Source organism: Rutilus rutilus (assembly GCF_951802725.1).
Source record: "Rutilus rutilus genome assembly, chromosome: 4".
Taxonomy (NCBI): domain Eukaryota; kingdom Metazoa; phylum Chordata; class Actinopteri; order Cypriniformes; family Leuciscidae; genus Rutilus; species Rutilus rutilus.
The window spans coordinates 24,624,680-24,645,393 of record NC_140212.1 but is presented as its reverse complement, the minus strand read 5'-3'; the positions used below and the strand labels follow the sequence as shown (position 1 = coordinate 24,645,393).

General features: G+C 35.8%; 1 protein-coding gene and 1 long non-coding RNA gene across 2 annotated transcripts in view; both read left to right on the top strand.

Moving 5' to 3' along the window:
• Positions 1–20,714, top strand: part of LOC311289381 — a 174,932-nt gene that overhangs the window by 46,890 nt on the left and 107,328 nt on the right. The window lies entirely within an intron of this gene.
• Positions 1,104–20,714, top strand: part of LOC311289378 (uncharacterized protein) — a 34,603-nt gene continuing 14,992 nt past the window's right edge. Inside the window, exon 1 of the mRNA XM_084407368.1 lies at positions 1,104–1,172. The gene's annotated coding sequence lies outside the window, so the exon portion shown is untranslated. The remainder of the gene's footprint in view (positions 1,173–20,714) is intronic.

Genomic DNA, 20,714 nt, shown 5'->3' with positions numbered 1-20,714 from the left:
TTTTATTACTTGTTTAAAGTATTAAGTGTTTTGGATCAAGTTTTTAAAAAAAAGTATTAATAATTCTCAACTTGCGCACACTGATTTGATTGGACTATATTGGAATACATCACATCCGGTCGGCCGGTCGCATACGGTCTATTCGCAGAAGTTCAGATATTTCAACGGATCCAAAACTCAAATTGGATCCGAATTTTCAGCATACGCATATGATAGGAACTCCCAGAAGCTCCCGTACGACTCTCCAATGGAAATAAATGACTTCCGGTCCGACGGATGTTGTTTGTCGTGTGCAGTGGAAAGGCGGCTTAACCTGTTAACATGGGTAGGCCTACAGAAAAAAATACGCGCCGCATACACACTGCAAACGGAGTATGTGTGAAACATACAGTCTATTGGAATAGGCCTCATAATTCTGACAAGTTACTAATAATAAATAATAGTAAATAATAATAAAAAAATTATAACAATTTATAGATAACCCTATACTAAATATAACTCATTAAGACACTCAAAAGCCAATTTTAATTATTTTTATGTTTTTAAGAAAAATTACTAAAGAAAATTGCATCTGCTAATTGAGAATACATTATTGGCCTACTGAATACATTGAAACAGATTGATTTTAATATGAAAACACATTACTTGAATCACCAATTATAACAAAGGAGATGGATCTCCTTTTTTGACACCTCTACATATATTAACTCTAGGAGTGGTCCCAAAAGGTAGTTTAACAGAACTATTGCAATTATCATCCACATATGAAGCCAGATTGACAATCATCTATGATTTAATTTAAACATGAATAACTTTAGTCGATTTGCAAAGAAATGTGAGAATAATTTAGAACCATTATTGACTAAAGTTATAGGCCTCAAATTCTCTATAAATCTTCAACCGGCTTAGGAATCAGTGTAATCAATCCCTGTAACATAGTTGGCTTAATTGTCCAAAATTCTAAGATATCTTATTTAAATTCTTTGTCAAATTCACAGGTAAAGAAACGATGGTTTGAAACGGAAAATCTTCCTCTTTGTCATCCTCCAGCACATTAGGTGGCGCTTTGCTTCCTTTTATCGGTTTGCAACTCGCCAGTAAATGCACAGAAGAAGAACACGTCACGAGGCTGCGCCGCACTTTCGTGTGTGAGGTGATTCGACTGAAGAAAGGTTTGTGTTTTTAAGCATTTTAAGTGTTTAAGTTGATAAAAACCATTTGTTGATTCAATGTTATAGGTTTTGCAAGCTCGGTAGAGTGAATGGAATATTATTCACCGTGACGTAATGCTGTATCTAACATTTATTAGTCTTATTTTTGTGAGTAAAGTGCATCCACACAAAAGTAATAGAAAAGATGCGTCTCATTTTCTTGGTTAATAACTGTGGAGATGTCCTCAATGCAGTGTAATTTAACCCTTTCACGCATAGTGGTCACTACAGTGGACAGCTATTAAAAAAAGCATTTTCTTGAATTTGCATGTGTTTTTATGGCAAAGTTGCACATCAACCTCTTCAGTGGACCCTGATGCATCATCCTATAAATTGCAACCAAGTGGCAAGCCGTTGTGTTTCGATTTTTTTCCCCCTCCAAACCAAGATGGCCAAGGGTCAGTCAGACATGCAAAGTTGCTCCGGAATATCCACCCATTCCTTCTATCCTAGGAGACTCTTGTAGGTAAAAAAAAAATTGCAGCATCAAGCAATATCTAATGAGTCATATCACAGTTAAATTTTCCAAGTTTTGATTTTAGATTGAGAGAAAACTCTGATTAATCACATGTCCACTGTAGTGGACGTCATGCATCAAGGGCTATATTTCAGCTACAATTCATAATTATAATGTGAATATTGTTTTTGAAATTTAAAACTTAAAAACTAATCTGCAGTTTTTTTACTGTAAATAAATGTATTTGTATTATAATAATGTAATTTTCATTGACATCGAAAAAAGTCATGTGATTACATAATGTATGACACTTGTAATGCATTACTTTACTTGTTAGATCAAAAAGTGATCTGATTTCGTAATGCACGTTATTGTAATGCTTTTTTTTACTCATAACATCAAAAAGTAATCTGATTTCGTAATGCATGTTACTTGTAATGCGTTTCTTTACTCATAGCATCAGAAAGTAATCTGATTACGTAATGCGTTATTGTAATGCGTTTCTTTACTCATAACATCAAAAAGTAATCTGATTACGTAATGCATGTTACTTGTAATGCGTTTCTTTACTCGTTACATCAAAATCTAATCTGATTAGGTAATGCACATTACTTGTAGTTAATTACTTGTTAGATCAAAAAGTAATCTGATTAGGAAATGCATGTTACAATACATTACTCGTAACATTAAAACAAATCTGATTACGTAATGCATGTTACTTGTAACACATTACTTTACTTGTAACATCAAAAAAGTAATCTGAATGCGTTATGCATGTTACTTGTAATGCATTACCCACAACACTGATCATTTCAGATGAGATTGAAAAAACATATCGCTAGGTTTTCTCAGAGGAGGGCTATGATAGAAATGTGCATGTCCATCTTGAACATAATCAGAATTATCAGCTAATAAGGCTAAATATCCATACTCTGGTACACTGGAGGGAGCATCTGAGTGGTTTCCACAGTTGTACCTTGACAGGCTGTAGAAAATTCTGATGGAATCACATCCTCATGTTCTGATATCAAAGATACGGGATGTGCAACTTGTGTGAAGTTGTATGAAGCCTTTGCAATATTTCGCATTCATATTTTTTGTATATATTTTATAGTTTTCACATGATTTGATATAATTGTACTGATTAGTTTGTTAAATACACATACTTTATATGTTTGATTATTGTATTACATTTAATACAGTATATCTTCAGTTTAAACCATAACCACATGCTGTCCACTCAAGTGGATATCTGAAGATCTCTTTGAAAAATGTGTAAAAAAATAAAATTAAAATAAAATCTTGTTTTTCATGCAATAAAAACACATAGGAAAAAAATCCTGACTGAGGTTATCATAATTCATGCATGAAAGGGTTAATTTACACTGAATGCGCGTAAAAGTTTTTCGTCGTGGAAATTACTTTCTCTCTTCAAACATTTTAGCTTTTTATTATTTCGCACATCCGGGTCACAAACTGCTCGTTCACTTTAAAATACCGAAAAGCAAAATAGTGCTTTAATTATTGACCATCATTGAGGAAAACAGAAGAACATCAGCAAATGCGAATTACACTGGCAATTATTGTATTAATTGTAGATAATAATATTGAAGCTAATACCCTTTAGTTACTGAGCTTTGCCCCATTATTTAAACGCATCAACCACAGTTTACAAAGAACGGTAAAACAAAGAAAAAGTGTCTTTATTTCTGCACATATTTCATGATTTAAAGTGGAGCACACAAGCCTACTGTGTATGTGCAATACTTCAGAGTCTGATCACCTTTTTATTAAAGAAAGCAAGAAATTAATTTTCGTATTCATACAAACATAACATTAAAGAGCATTAGAATTAGACAAGGTTAAACATCCCATAAAATATTAATTATGAGTAAAGACTGTACAAATTATACATTAATAATGTGTGCAATTTTTTTCATGCACTTCTTTCACTTTATGATACAATCAAGTATTAGAAAAAATGTAAGTTATCGCACATTAAAGTGGGTAACAATTAGAGCCCGACCGATATGGATTTTTGGGGGCCGATACCGATAAAAAAAAGCCAGATACCGATATATCGGCCGATATTATTTATGTGTATATTATAATACAGTAGCAATATTATTTATGTGTATTATAGTACAGTAAATTTGGACACACTTTCCAATTGGTGTGTACAAACTTTTGATGGGTTCTGTATATAGAATACACAGTATAAACAGAATAAATATATAAACGTTTTGCAATGATCACTCAAATGTGGTGATCAAACACTTGTGTGACAAAGATATGTAATGGAGGCAGGGTGAATGATAGAATGAGAATTTGAGCTGTAACCAAACTAGTTTGCATTGCATTTTATATTTTATTATATTCTAAATACTGTTGCATAATCTTCACTAACGACTTTGTCCTTTTAATTTAGTCACCTTATTTAAAACATAACTTGTATCAATAAATATATCAACAGTGTCACTGACAAAACCTTATCTTCTATTTTTAATCTTAATTTCTCTAATATCTACCAGTGGAGGAAGAACTCAGATCTTTTTAGTAAAGTAAAATGAATCATATCATAATGAAAACGTTTATAATTACATATGTACAGTAGTTTTATACTATTTTAAATTAGTAAGCAAAATGTACTAAACGTGAAACTAGGCTAGCCTACTCTTAATGCAAAATGGCCCTATATAAAGTGTTATAATTATATAAATTATTGGAGTAGGGCTGGACCCGAATATTCGAATATTTGTTCGGTGGGTTGGTAGTGGATTTGAAAATTTGACATTTGAATATGCGTTTTTTTTTTTCCACATCTGGGATCCCCCGCGAAACGGTTCTCATTCGCGCTTGAATAAGGCCGGCGACACACTGACTGCATGGCATGGCCGTTTTTATTTCGGCTCCCATGTTAACAGGTTGGAGTTTGCACACTGCCTGCGGGAGACACGCGTCTCTCAGGCCCGGCTCGAGCCACGCGGAAAACGCGTGCAGTGCATGCTAGAAATATAACCGACGTCTGAGTGTTCCAGCAACGGTGTTCTCTGGCTAGAGCGCAGAACAGCGGAGTTTGTATGGACAAAGTGCATGCCTGAGCTTGTGTTTTGGGTTAAGCTGCGTTGCTTTGACATTGTGGAAAATAGAATAATAGAAACAAAATGTATTAGCCTTTTTACCCGTTATTATCAATTTAAATTAATCTCTTTTTTTAATTTAACAATTTCGTTTTTCTTTATTTAAATTTCGTTTTTCTTTATTTAAATTTCGTTTTTTCTTTATTTAAATTTCCTTTTTCTTTATTTAAATTTCGTTTAATTTCTTTATTTAAATTTTGTAATTTCTTTATTTAAATTTAGTTTTTCTTTATTTAAATTTAGTTTTTCTTTATTTAAATTTCGTTTTTTCTTTATTTAAATTTCCTTTTTCTTTATTTAAATTTCGTTTAATTTCTTTATTTAAATTTTGTAATTTCTTTATTTAAATTTCGTTTTTCTTTATTTAAATTTCGTTTTTCTTTATTTAAATTTCGTTTTTTCTTTATTTAAATTTAGTTTTTCTTTATTTAAATTTAGTTTTTCTTTATTTAAATCTACCCTTTACTGTCAGTAATTTGTTAGTCAGAAAAATATTAGATTACCTTAAAAGTATTGCTTAATTTAACAGACCTGTGTGTGTGCGTTTTATATCACTGCAGTGTCCTTCTCGGACGCATTCTCTGCCCGCGGGAGGTGCGCCGCTTCCAGCTCGCGCTGTTCTTTAGTTTACTAAAAGTGTATTAATTCTGATCTGAACGTCTCGCATCTCGCGTGTCCATCTATATTGCACCAAATGCCACAATGCACTCCCTTGAGAAGTCGATTGGATTAAATAATAAAAATGCAAACGGACATACAGACACATAGAGAATCCTACCTTTATTAGAGAGAAAAATATGTTCAGCACCGTCTATCCGATGTCCATTACTACCGAAGCTTCGAAGCTCAAAAAGCTTTAACACTGTGTCTACACCAGAAGCGGCTGTTATTTTTTGCCACTTTTGCCAGTTCTTTGTGACAGCTTTTAGGTGCTTTATTGGCAGCGTCATCCTTACATAAATCATGCACGGCGCACGCTGCATTTTTTTAAAAATATTAATTTATCGGCCATTATAAATGCCGATACCGATAGTTAGGAAAATGCCTAATATCGGCCGATAATATCGGCCTGCCGATATATCGGTCGGGCTCTAGTAACAATGAAATGTGAGGTAATATTGAACTGTTTGAAATATCGATACTTCTTTGTCAAGTTTAACAAAGTTAGTTTCATTTTCTCATCAAAATTGGGGATCATCTATTGATAATAATGCAGGCAGAAATAAAGAGTATATAGACAAATGATATATAGTAAATACAAACGAGCTCCGCAAGAGCAACGTCCGCATCTGTTTTCAGGCCTTCCCGCTTCGCCCTTCTCTCTATCGCTGGAAAGCATTTCTAGTCAAGTCATCTTCATTTATATAGCGCTTTTAACAATGTAGATTGTTTCAAAGCAGCTTTACAGAGATAACGTATAATTTAAGGTAACAGAGATTGTTTTGGCTTTATAGCGGTTCTTTAATAAAGTTATTTTCCAGCTAAAGTTAGTTTTGATTGATTCGCTTCCGCCGCAACGATCATTTGTTATTAAGTTAGGGGCCGCTAAGACGACACCATTCTCTCTACACAGACTTTAAACGCGAACCTGTGATAAACGCTGATGGTTCACATGCACATTAAGAATTGGTTCTATAGTTATGTGCGTTTGAATATATGTGCGCAGGTTTGTAATTCCGTACAAACCAAGCCTAAACAAAGTACTGGTCTTTTCTTATAAATTTTGATACAGAATTTTATTTTAATTTGTCACTTCGGGGTAGGTATGCAAAACGAATTTTCCCGACAACGCTTTATCTGTAGAGTGGTATAGGGATCCTCCATAGGGAGAGACTAGTTGGCACTTCAGCACTGCGTTGTCATCGGGTCCATGCGAAGGTCCTTCGTCAGATCTGGATATGGCCTGGATCCGGCAGGCTGCGGGAAAACCTCAGGATAAACAAAGACACTAAAATTAGCGTAGATGCCATTCTTCTTATGATGTAACGAGTACATCAGGATTTATGGGAAGTGTTCCCGGTTCCGGCTGACCTAATCTATGCAGCCTAACATTGAATTATAGAAGTCGATAATATGTTATGTGTATGCTAGTTCAAAGAGATGTGTTTTTAGTCTAGCTTTAAACTGACAGAGTGTGTCTGCTTCCCGGACAATGTTAGGAAGACTGTTCCAAAGTTTTGGTGCTAAATAGGAAAAGGATCTACCGCCAGCAGTCGATTTTGATATTCTAGGTATTATCAACTGGCCGGAATTTTGAGATTGCAATAGACGTGAAGGACTATAATGCGTTAAGAGCTCGCTCAAGTACTGCGGAGCTAAACCATTTAGTGTATGTAATCAGCAATATTTAAAAATTTATGCGATGTTTAATAGGCAGCCAATGCAGTGTTGACAGAACTTGGCTAATATGGTCATACTTCCTGGTTCTGGTAAGAACTCGAGCTGCTGCGTTTTGAACCAGCTGTAGTTTAATCGTGCAGGGCAACCACCCAGTAGAGCATTACAATAATCTAGCCTTGAGGTCAAGAACGCATGAACTAATTGTTCCACATTTAGCAATGAGAGCATATGGCGTAATTTAGATATATTTTTAAGATGGAAAAATGCGGTTTTACAGATACTAGACACGTGACTTTCAAATGAAATATTGATATCAAAGAGCACACCAAAGTTTCCTAACCGACGACGAAGACTTAACAGAGCAGCCATCAAGTGTTAGATAGTATTCTAGGTTATTACGTGTGGTAGTTTTTTGTCCAATAATTAGAATCTCTGTTTTTTCAGAATTTAGAAGTAGGAAATTACTAGTCATCCAATGTTTTATATCAGCTATGCATTCCGTTAATTTTGTGAATTGGTAAGTTTCGCAGTTGAGTATCGCCAGCATAACAGTGAAAGCTAATTCCATGTTTCCTAATGATATCTTCTAATGGTAGAGTGAACAGCAGCGGTCCTAGTACTGAGCTTTGTGGTATGCCATACTGAACTTGTGATCGATAAGGCATCTCATCATTTACTGCTACAAACTGTTAACGGTCAGATAAGTATGATTTAAACCATGCTAATGCAATTCCACTAATGTCAACATAGTTTTCTAGTCTATTTAAAAGAATGTTGTGGTCAATAGTGTCAAATGCAGCATTAAAATCACGTAACACTAATAGAGAGATACAACCACGATCGGATGATAAGAGCAAATAATTTGTGACTCTAATGAGGGCAGTCTCAGTACTATGGTACGGTCTAAATCCTGACTGAAAATCCTTGAAGATATAATTTCTTTCAAGAAAGGAACATAGTTGTGAGGATACTGCTTTTTCTAATATCTTTGACAGAAAAGGCAGATTCGAGATCGGCCTGTAATTGACTAATTCTGTAGGATCAAGTTGCGTTTTTTTAACAAGCGGTTTAATCATAGCCCCCTTAAACCCTAAGCGTCCCGCCGGCGGGACGCCCCCCCATGAAAAAAATTCATAATCAAATTACTAAGCAACCACTGAATGATATAATACAAAATAGGTATCATTTTAAAGCTTAGAATCTCAGCTTTTCAATGCACCTATACATTTTATTCATCTCCTAAAAGGTGCTGAGTTATTCCTTTAGAACGGATTATACCGCCGGAGGGCGCCACCTAGCTATGGAAAAAATTAATTGTCATATTTTTCAAAACTACTGCATTGATCAACACAAAATAGGCATCATTTGAAAGCTTAGAGTCTAAACTTTACAATGAATGTAGCCATTATGATTATCTCCAAAGTAGTGCTGAGTTATTTGCTGATAAAATGATTTTTTTTTAATACATAATTTATGAGGAAGAGGAAATTATTATGTACTGATATGTGTCAAAAACATCATACTGCTCAGATAGTCATGTGTCATATGTCATTTGAAAGGTCTCAATGAGTAGAATACAACAAGCATAATTGTTTCAGGCTTTTACTAAACTTGAGCAAGGTTTTTGTAAAATAAGCCCCTCAAGAGACCCATGGGTAAACCATATATGGATGCTGAATTTTAGACACATTTCCGCTTGTAACTTCATGAAACATGCTCCGATTGTGGAAAATGACACACCATTATTTACAGCAGATGCTTACAATTAAAATGAGTCCAAACTCAACGTAATCCATCACTCAGAACTAAAGATACTCCTCATGGAGTTCTAATACACAAAAAATACACAAACGCACGTAGCCAAGCGAGGTAGCTTAGACTTGGCCTTTTTACTCGTATCTTCATGAAACATACATCGATCATGAAAAATGACACATCGTTATTTACAGCAGGAGCTCACGATTAAGAAGAGCCCAAACTTATCAATCATATCTAAAGATATTCTTCATGGCGTTCTAACACAGAAAATACCAAAGACGCACCTAGCCAAATATATACTCATGAAGCACTCGCGTTTGGTTTTCACTTATAACTTCATGAAGCATGCACATATCGTAGAAAAATGCACATCATTATTTTCAGCAGACTCTCACGATTAAAAAGAGCCCAAACTCAGCATAATCCATCACTCATATCTAAAGTTATTCCTCGTGGAGTTGTAACACATGAAGCCACAAATGCGCACATAGATCTTTATTATAGATGTAGCACTTATGTCTCGTTCTAACTCATAACTCAATGAAGCATGCATCAATTGTGGAAAATGGCACATCATTATTTACAGCAGATTGTTAAGATTAAAAAGAGCCCAAACACACCATAATCCATCACTCAGATCTAAAGATATTCCTTATGGCGTTCTGACACAAAAAAATACCAGAGGCGCACCTATGAAGTAGCAATAGCAGTGATGCTATGTTGTTTTGATGTGACGTTTCAGCTCATAACTCAATAAAACATGCATGGATTGTAAAAAATCGAACATCTTTATTGACAGCAGATTCTCACGATTACAAAGAGCCCAAACACAACATAATCCATTGCTTTGATCACGAGATATTCCTCACGAAGTGATGCATACTTGGCTAAAAAACAAGTCTCTCATCCTTCTGGGGAGCAAAGTGTTTTCCAATTTTCCCGGAACCGTCCGCGCTCGTTTTCAAATGTGGAATAACAAAAAATATGTATCATCTTAAAGCTTAGAATCTCAGCTTTTTAAAGAATCCAACCACTTCAATCAACTCTGAACAAGTGCTGTCTAGTCTCTCTAAACCGGAGTGTACCGACCGCGTGCGCCACCCATGGCGCCACCTAGCTGCGAAAATATTCATTATCATATTTTTCAAAAATATTGCCTTGATTCAAACAAAATTGGTGTCATTTGAAACCTTAGAGTCTGAACTTTACAGTGAATGTAGCCAATTTGAAAAACTCCTAAGTATTTCTGAGTTATTTGCTGATAAATATAAAAAAAAAATCATAATCTATAAAATACTTTTTTTGTACTATGTACTGCAATGTGTCAAAAACATCATACATCTCATGAAACATTAAAAAAATCGTTGAAAATGGCACTTCATTTTTTACAGCATATTAATACAATTAAAATGAGCCCAAAATTAACTTTATCTATTGCTTTTATGATAAGATATTCTTCATGGTGAAACACTATCAAAAATGCCCATGAGGGGGCGTCAAGGTCTCAACAAAAAGGCTATCTTTTTGTTTTCTTGCTGTAACTTTTGATTACTTTATCCAATCACCACAAAATTTTATCCAGATGCAGCTCATATGTAGAGGGACTTCCCCAAAAAAGAATTTTCCTCCTACCTTATTTCCTTCCTGAGTTATACCATGTCAAACAAGAAAGATATGCATTATCATTATAAAAAATAAATATATTTTTTGTCTTTTATCAGCAGTTTCTCGGCAGCAGAATGTCCAAATGTAATGTAATTTATATTTTCAAAAAATTTGAAAAGTGTTCTTTCAAACGATACCTACCTTTTGACTCTCCTTGCTATAGTTTTGAAGTTATGAGTCTGTAGTTTTGTGTATGTCACTCAGAAAACTCATTTTTTTTATTGCTTTCCAAATGTGCGAGGACTAAACAAAAAGGCTACCTTTGTTCCAAATGCTGTAACGTTTGAGTACTTTATGCGATCACCACAAAATTTGATTCAGATGCAGCTCACATTTAGGGGTACTTCCCCAAAAAAGAATTAATCTGCTACCATATTTCCTTCCCAAGTTATTGCATGTCAAACAAGAGAGATATGCAAAATCATAATAAAAATTATGGTTTTTTTTTTGTATTTATCAGCAGTTTCTCGGCAGGAGAATATCCAAATGTAATGTAATTTATATTTTCAAAAAATTTGAAAAGAGTTCTATCAAACGATACCTACCTTTTGACTCTCCTTGTTATAGTTTTGAAGTTATGAGTCTTTACTTTTTTGTGTGTCACTCAGACAAAACAACTCCAAAAATGGCCTCAGGGTTTAAGGGGTTAAAGGTTTTTGGTACGTATCCTAGAGACAAAGAGGAATTAATGATATTAAGAAGAGGATCTATGACCTCTGGAAGCATCTCTTTTAGTAGCTTAGTCGGTATAGGGTCTAACATACGTTGTCGATTTAGATGATTTAACGAGTTTAGAAAATTCTTCCTCTCCTATAGCAATGAATGAATCAAATTTTTCCTCAGGGAGACTAAAATGCACTGCCTGATGCGATACTGTAGTAGACGGTTGCATAGTTATAATTTTGTCCCTGATATTATCAATCTTATAAGTGAAGAAGTTCATAAAGTCATTACTGCTGTGCTGCTTGGAAACGTCTGGGGTTGAAGCTTTATTTTTCGTTAGTTTAGCCAATGTTTCAAATAAATACCTAGGATTATGTTTATTTTCTTCTAATAAAATAAGCAGATTGTCACGGAGCAAACCCGTGATCATGAATGGACTGTATGTAGGTACATGTGTTTTAGATATTTGAGGGTACAATGTGTATTTGTTTGTTATGTGTAGTGGATATGTACAACGTGTTTGGGTATCATTAGCCGCTAACATTGTTCATTCATCTTTATAGAGAACCACAACACAAATATGTTTGATTTGGAAACTTTATTGAAAATTGTGTAACACATAGGCCTGTCGCGATAGTCGATAAGTCAATTAATCGCACGATAAAAAAAATTGAGCTCGATAATTTTTCCGGCCGCGATAATTCCATTTGCATGCTTGTTTGTTTTCCTCCTCTCTCTCTCTCTCTCAGTCTCTACCAAAGAGACTGGATGACCACTCTCGGTTCTTTAGCGTATAGGAGGAGTGAACTCTCTTATCAGTTGCATGGTCTTTGTGTGGGGAAGCGGCGCCGCGGCGCTTGTCAGTCACATGGTCTTTGTATGGGAAAGCGCCGGCGGGACAGTTTGCGGCGACTGCCGGGAGAGAGAGAGAAGACGCTAGTTGTGAGTTGCGACAGCGAGCCGGATCATATGAAAATGCGTATCTATACCACGAATGTTATTTCTCGTGCCATTTATACGCCAAAAATAGTTTTTGCGTGCATATGATACGCTCTTTATGGCGTGTAATACGCACGCACTCCTCACCCCTAATCCTAACCAAATATTTTCAGTGCGTAGCATATACACGCAATAAAGTGCGTCTCCGTCTTCCCGACAGTACACAATCACTTGACAAAGTAACAGGAGGACAAAGTAACAGGAGTAACAGTGCAAAATTGTGCGATATGGCTTGTTGAGGCTTTTTTTTATTTGTTTACAAAGGTCCTAACTGTCAGTTTTGCCTGTTATGGAATGTATCACTATTTATGCCTAATGGCTAAAGCCTAATGTTTAATATTTTTTGAAGTGCAATTTTGTTTACATCCATTTTATTTATTAACAGACATTTATTTTGTTAACAGACACTAAGAGTCCATTGCTTTTATTGTTTTTGGTTGTTTTGTTAATTTTTTTGGATATTTAAAATGTTTTCCGTTTTCAATGTTTAATATTCTTTAGAAATAAAAGTTTATAGATCGTTGAAAAGGTGTACCTGCATTATTATGCCATTATAATTATATTAAATGAAAATGGTCTCAGAACGACAATATTATCGTTTATCGCGATAATTTCTTGGACAATTTATCGTCCAGCAAAATTTGTTATCGTGACAGGCCTAGTAACACATTATTACATATCTAACTTACCTGCTTGGAAAACACCTGTGACCAAACCTGTATTAGTTTAAAAGCAGAGTATTTAAACATGGTGGGCATACTGCCTGATTGGGAGAAACCATGTTGGGTAACTGGGGGGGGGTCCAAATGTTCCTGTAAGCAAGGTTTATAATTGTTAATTCATTGTTTTGCATCATAGTTGCATGTTGTTGGTACTGTGTAATTTAATTATGGATGTTGTTTAATATGCATTAGGTGGTTGGAAGTACATATGTTAGAAAGTAAAACTTACCTGTAGAATGGTACATTCCAGGGTATGGCCTAGACCAGGGGTGTCAAACTCAATTCCTGGAGGGCCACAGCCCTGCAGAGTTTAGCTTCAACCCTAATTAAACACACCTGATCAGCTAATCAAGTCCTTCAGGCTTATTTGAAAACTGCAGGTGTGTGTGTGTTGAAGCAGGGTTGGAACAAAACTGTGTAGGGCTGTGGCCCTCCAGGAACTGAGTTTGACACCTGTGGCCTAGACTATAAATGGCTGCCAGGAAGCATGGTGCAGGAGGGTCAGGTTGGTTGTGTGAAGTGGAAGCAAACCCATAGAAACTGGTTCCAGGAAGTTTGTTAACCAAACGATACCACTGCTGTTGTGGCTACCTTCCCACAAAAAAAACTTGTAAATATTTATGTTACTTTTTTATAGTATTTTTTTTCTTTTTCTTTGTTTTTTTTTGGTTTTGCCGTTGGATTTGCACTGTCTTCACAATAAATTCACCTTAATTGGGATTTCCTGTCGCATTGGTCTTATTATGCCTCTGATCGCGAGGGAGATCGCTAACACAGATCTAGCAGCTTTTAAAGCCTCTCTGTAAGTAATCGAGCTCTCCTTTCTTCTAATAAAATAAGCAGATCTATCAGCTTTTAAAGCCTCTCTGTAAGTAATCGAGCTCTCCTTCCATGAAATGCGAAATATCTCTAGTTTTGTTTTCTTCCAGTTGCACTCCATTTATCTGGCTGCTCTCTTAAGGGCCTGATTGTGCTTGTTGTACCACGGCGTTGGACTATTTTCTTTAATCTTCTTTAAGCGCAACGGAGCAACTGTGTCTAAAGTGCTGGAAAAGAGAGTTAAAAGTTTCTGTTGCAATATCAAGTTCTTCTAAGCTATCTAGGATGCTGAGATGATGAAACTGATTAGGAAGATTATTGATAAAGCAATCTTTAGTGGCAGAAGTGATAGGTCTAACATATTTGTAACACGGAGTCGGCTTTGCAGCCTTGGCTAAATGTAATTTACATGAGACTAGATAATGATCTGAGATGTCATCGCTCTGCTGCAGAATTTCAACGGCATCAACATCTATTCCGTGTGATAATATTAGATCTAGAGTATGATTACAACAATGAGTAGGTCCTGACACGTGTTGTCTAACTCCAATTGAGTTTAAAATGTCTTTAAATGCCAATCCCAATGAACCTTTTTCATTATCGATGTGTATATTAAAATCACCAACAATTAGTACTTTATCTGCAGTCAATTTTAATTGTGATAGAAAGTCCGCAAATTCTTTGATTAAAATCTTTATGGTGCCCTGGTGGCCTGTATACAGTAGCCAGCACAAATCTCAAACGCGATTTATCGTTTACACTATATATTTTTACATTAAGCACCAACACTTCAAAAGAAGTAGCCTATATTTAAAACTTGATTTCTTAGTGGTTTTGAAAATATGACTATAAATTACAGCAACACCTCCCCCTTTGCGTTTCAGACGAGGTTCATGTTTATAACAGTAATCTTGTGGGGTGGACTCATTTAAAGTAATGTAATCGTTTGGTTTTAGCCAGGTTTCTGTCAAACACAGCACATCTAGATTATAGTCTGTAATCATATCATTAACAATGAGTGCTTTTGGAGTAAGGGATCGATTATTCAGCAACCCAAGCTTTAGCATTTGCTCATCTGTATTATATCTATTTTTTATTTGTTGAACGTCAATAAAAAATTTAACCTTAGATGGATTTGGACGTTTTTTGTATGTCCTAATTCGGGGATAGACACGGTCTCTATAGGATGATACCTAGGTGAAAGAGGCTCTATGTGATGGGATTTATCTGACCTTGGTGATGTGAGACAGCTAGCAGACGGTCGGTTTAGCCAGTCTGTCTGCTTCCTGACCTGGGCCCTAATTTGTCATGTTTTATCTCTAAGACTATGAGCCAAATTACTATAGAGAGGAGCAGCACCATCCCAGGACGGATGAATACCATCTCTTTTCAACAGGTCAGGTTTGCCCCAAAAACTTTTCCAATTGTCTATGAATTCTATATTATTAAGCGGATACCAATTAGACAGCCAGCCATTGAGTGAACACAATCTACTATCTCATCACTCCTGCGAATAGGAAGAGGGCCAGAGCAAATTACAGTGCTTGACATCGTACTTGCAAGGTCACACACCTCTTTAATATTAATTTTGGTGATCTCCGACTGGCGGAGTCGAACATCATTAGTGCTGACGTGAATAATGATCTTAGAGAATTTACGATTAGCATTAGCCAGCACTTTTAAATTTGCTTTGATGTCAGGCGCTCCCGGCAAACGTGACTATGATGGCTGGTGTCTCTATTTTCACGTTCCGTGTGATCGAATCACCAATTACTAGGGCACAATCAACAGAATTCTCAGTGGGTGTTTCACTGAGCGGGGCAAATCGATTTGTTATGGTAATCGGAACGGAAGAGTGGTTTTTTGATCCGCGACTAAAGCGATCCCTCACCGTCACCCATTTGCCTTGCTGCGCAGGCACTAATTCAGCCGGAACCGCATCATGTAAAGAGTTCACTATGCTAGGCGCATCCAAAATAGTATCTAAAGCTCTAAATCAGGGGTGTCAAACCGGTTCCACGGAGGGCCTAGTGTATGCAGGTTTTTGGTCTTTCCCTTCAATTAGTGCCCAATTAAGACCTAGACTACCAGGTGAGGGGAGATCTTAGCCAATTAGTGACCTACTCAATCAGTTTGGTTCAAGGTAAAAGAGAAAACCTGCATACACTAGGCCCTCCGTGGAACCGGTTTGACACCCCTGCTCTAAATGATGTAAATGATGGTTCAAAACAGAAAGAAATACGAGGCTAAGACGGAGCTTACAGCACCGAAGCAAACAAACTCACAGCAGGCAGCAAGGCAGACAGGAGCAATCGATCAGCAATCTGCCTCTACACTCTAAAAAATGCTGGGTTAAAAACAACCCAATTTGGGTTATTTGGCAACCCATCGCTGGGTAAATATTGGACAGAACACATGCTGGGTTATTTTGACCCAGCAGGTTGGGTTTTATACATTAACCCATTTGCTGGGATGTTTTTTAATCAGTGCTGGGTCAAACAACCCCATGTTACAGGTTATTCATTTTAGATGATAATAATGATAAAAAATACTAATAACTATTTTTTTTAAATAATATTAATAACAATAACACTACTGTTTTTTGATTCAATTAAAGTTTATTCCAGGAAATTAATATAATCATAAATACATTCATGTGTAATCAACAATTAGTCAACTGCAGCATAAAACTGTGCGTATAAACTGTATAAAATAGCTAAAGTTTCTCTTCACACAAAGATACAATAAAAAAAAACATTAATATATATCATTGAAATTCATTTAAATAAACATTCAATTAGTCCTGTGCAGCAAAAATGGGAGACACGTGAAAACTCTGCATATAAACTGTATAAAATAGATAAAGATTCTCTTCACACAAAGATACAATAAAAAAAAACATTAATATATATCATTGCAATTCATTTAAATAAACATTCAATTAGTCCTGTGCAGCAAAAATGACAAATCCAAAAAAGAGACAATTCCAGTTGATGAGTTTTTGTTGAACAAAAATGTCCATTGCTGTAAAAGAACAGAAGGAAACATCTGATTAGTAATATTTACAAAGTTACCTGGCAGTGCTAACAAGTCTTATACCTGCCATTAAAATTTATTTTTGTGCTTGCTCCTGTTTTTTTTTTTATATGAATCATTACTTAATTAAAAAAGAAAATAAATAAGTAGCACTTAATATTCAACAATATTATTGATTTGATTGCACAGACCATATCAGATGAGAACTGAACTGAATGACTTTTTTTCAGAGCCGCCTTAAGACCAAATTGAACTACAGTAACTACTTCATAATTGAGCATCTTTACACAGTTTTTGAACGGAAATGAAGCAACACTGAACTGACTTCAGCTTAACAATGATCGTTTTTGATGAAAATTGTACAAGCTGGACGATGACTTTCTACAGAGCTGCTTTATAGCCAAATTTAACTAAGGCCCACGCACCCAAACACAGATAACATAATGCAACATAATAAAATATTTATGTAAAGCTACCTTTTGAAAATGACTAACAAAAACAGATAAATAATAGGTAGACTTACAGCTTCTTTAGCTTGTGCAGCCGCTAGCCACTAACGTTAGCCAGTGACGTTACACTGCAATCCAACATCGAGTCAGTCAGTAACGTTAGCCTAGTCTGTTTCAAGTGTGACCGTGTTATAAGTGGAATAATTGATGACAGACCGTGTAAAAATAATGAATGTTATGTGTAGCCTAACGGTCGCTAGTTCGACAGACACAAAATCTAGAGCATTCGTGTTAAATAATGTAGGGGTCCGTCATCAATAATTCACAGTTAATTTCAACATAACTTCTTATTGACTTGCCGACTACTTAACGTTAGGATAGTTTTAATAAAACAGTGTTACTCACCTTTACACTCGCTCCTGCTTGAACCTCTCGTCCTCCTGTTGACGTTGTGATTTGTGATGACAAAAGCGCGCGTAGAGGTAAGCGCTGGGTCAAAGTTTCCAAAACAATCCCAAATGCTGGGTCATTGTCAGCTGATTACGGGGAAAATAACCCAGCAACATAGTCAAAATGCTCAACCCAGCATTTGGGTTTAAAAATAACCCAGCATTTTTTAGTGTAACATTTCTAATATTAACGCAGGTCCTAAAACTCTTGCACAGTCATAACCCTTCACTTTCCAGTGATTTCTTCTGAACTTTTCTCTTTTGTATGGTCTCATCTCTATTTCTGCAGTCTTTCTTCAAATCTCCCTCTTGCTTGTTCTCTCTGCTCCAGAACTCTGATCTCCATACTCGAGACGGTGACGTGAGCTCCACTGGTAGTGGGAAGTTTGGATCTTTTTCCCTCCTATTGGTTGTTGCTCGTGAAATTTGCTTCTCATTTGCATAAAGTTGAAATTTCTGAAGTTTTGTCGCGTGTCTCGCGTCGCCCACATTCTGTTGCCAACGGTCACTGTCTCTCGTGTCGCCGGAAGTCGCCCGCCCTCCATTGAAATGAATGGGATCACGTCGCTTTGTCGCTGCGTGACGCTGGTGGTGTGAACGCGGCTTAAAGGGATAGTTCACCCAAAAATGAAAATTCTGTCAGTAATTACTCACCCTCATGTTGTTCCAAACCTGTAAGACCTTTGTTCATCTTCTGAACACAAATTAAGATATATGAGAATACTTTTTGTGCGCAAAAAACAACAACAAAAAAACGACTTTATTCCACTATTCATTTCCTTCTCTCTGGGCCTCGAGTGAGTTCATGTAGTAAAACAGCGCATCACACACATGACCAGCGTCGGCCAATAGTGAGCCTATGTGTGACGTACAACACAGAAGCGCTGCGCTGTTTTACTACGTGAACTCACTCGAGGCCCAGAGAGAAGGAAATGAATAGTGTAATAAAGTCGTTTTTTTGTTGTTGTTTTCAGGGTTCCCGCGGGGTCTTAAAACGTTAAAACGTCTTAAAAACAGCCAGATTTTCATCCGCGGTCTTAAATTTCATTTAGTCAGGTCTTAAAAAAGATTTTACCCTCGTTCATTTCCAGAAACGCTGGCCGCAGAAAGTTATTACAAAGTAGCAAAAAAGTATCGAAGTCGCTCGCCAAGAGGCAGGTCACATATCGCGTCTTTTTCGCGCTCAAGTTCATAATTGAAGCGACGCGCTCGTTTTTTTCCAGGCACAGCAACATGAAAAAAGACATTAGAAAGACATCCCAAAGATAAAAGATAAAAAAGACATCCCAAACACTACGGGTGTTTTTCTCTTCTCCGTAAATAAATCTTGTAACAGAGCTACAGCAAGTGTTTTTCGGCGGTGGAAATCCATTAGCCACTAAAACTTTTTTGTCATTGTGGAGAGCGCAGTGCATGGTTGCATAGCAACGACAGACGCCACGGGAAAATCGGACCATATTTTACTATTAATAATAAAAGATAAGCTAAACTGTATTGTAAATGTCAGTAAATCATTTTTTATAAAAAGAATGAGTCAAAAAAGATAAAGTCTGAAATATGTGAGGTTTATCTTTTTATAAAAACCTTTTTTGTCAACTTTATTTGAACTTGTACATGTTAGTATATAACATGTTGCAAGACACTTATAAAATCTGGCTATCATTTTTAATCGTATTATTTTAATGTTTATGTTAGTGTGTATTGATGCTAATTTTATTTGTTATTTGCTGTTTTTCGACATAAAACTTGGTGAATTGATTTCATTGTGTAGTATTAGTACTTTTTGAACAGGATTCTGTGATAACAGTGAATTTTTGGCACTATAATAATTAAATGAAATGTTCGTGCCATTTCATCTCTAGTAGTTATGATCAACTAAAATCAACTAATTATGTGTTTTTTACAGTAGGCCTATACTATGCAAAGTACTATTTTCTATAAAAAAATTCTATCTGATTCTGTTCTTTTCTCTGACACGCGTTGTTGGGTCTGGAAGGTTACTAATGTGATTGCTTTATCTGTAAATTAAGTTAATGCTTTTTCAATTACTGAATTCATTGAAATAAAATGAAATAAGTGTAGGTCTTAAATTCAAACTTTATGGTCTTAAAATGTCTTAAAAAGGTCTTAAATTTGACTAACTGAAACCTGCAGGAACCCTGTGTTTTTTGCGCACAAAAAGTATTCTCGTCGCTTGATAAACTTAAGATTGAGCCACTGTAGTCACTTGGACTATATTAACCTGTTAAGCTGCAACCCCACTTTTGAAAAATCCCCAGAAATGACATACCCAAGCTGAAACAGATACAGTTCATGATCCCTTGGTACTAAAAGCACAAGTATGATCTCGTTTGAAAGCTGACACCTGGCAGTTTATTGTAAATGTAGAATTAATTATTGTCGTAATGACAAAAATTGTTATAAATAGCTTCAAAGTTTTGTAAAGTTATTAGAAATTATTTTTTATGAAACATCCTCATGAAAATAAAATTGAAGTTGGCACTGGAGCAATCTAGAAATGCACTACAGCTAAAGCCATATGTCTAAACATTTTATGTTTAAAATCTGAAGATAATAAGTCCAAAACTCTGCATTTAGTTAAATGTTTTTCAAGACCATGTCATGTGACTTTATTTTGATTTGACGCTAAAATGCTACTGATGTTTATTGTCATCTTCTAACCATCTATCCAGTATATTGTCTCTATTGTTTTGTGGTGCAAACGATCCCCATTCAGTCTCAGTCTCCCCCTGCACACATTCACACCTCTCTCCAGACTGGTTATGGCTCTAAATATGCATTTCTTTTGTCTGCATTATAGCTACTAACGACTGGCTATTCACAGGCTATTCATAGGGTTTCAGTCCCTAATTTCTTTTCTCAAAGTTCACCTCACATTTTAAACTGTATCAAATGCATTTCTTGAATAAAGAAACAATTCAGTAAGCATTCTAAAAATCATAGAAGTATAACTGCTAGACGTGGCAGGTGCACCTAGGGCTAGCT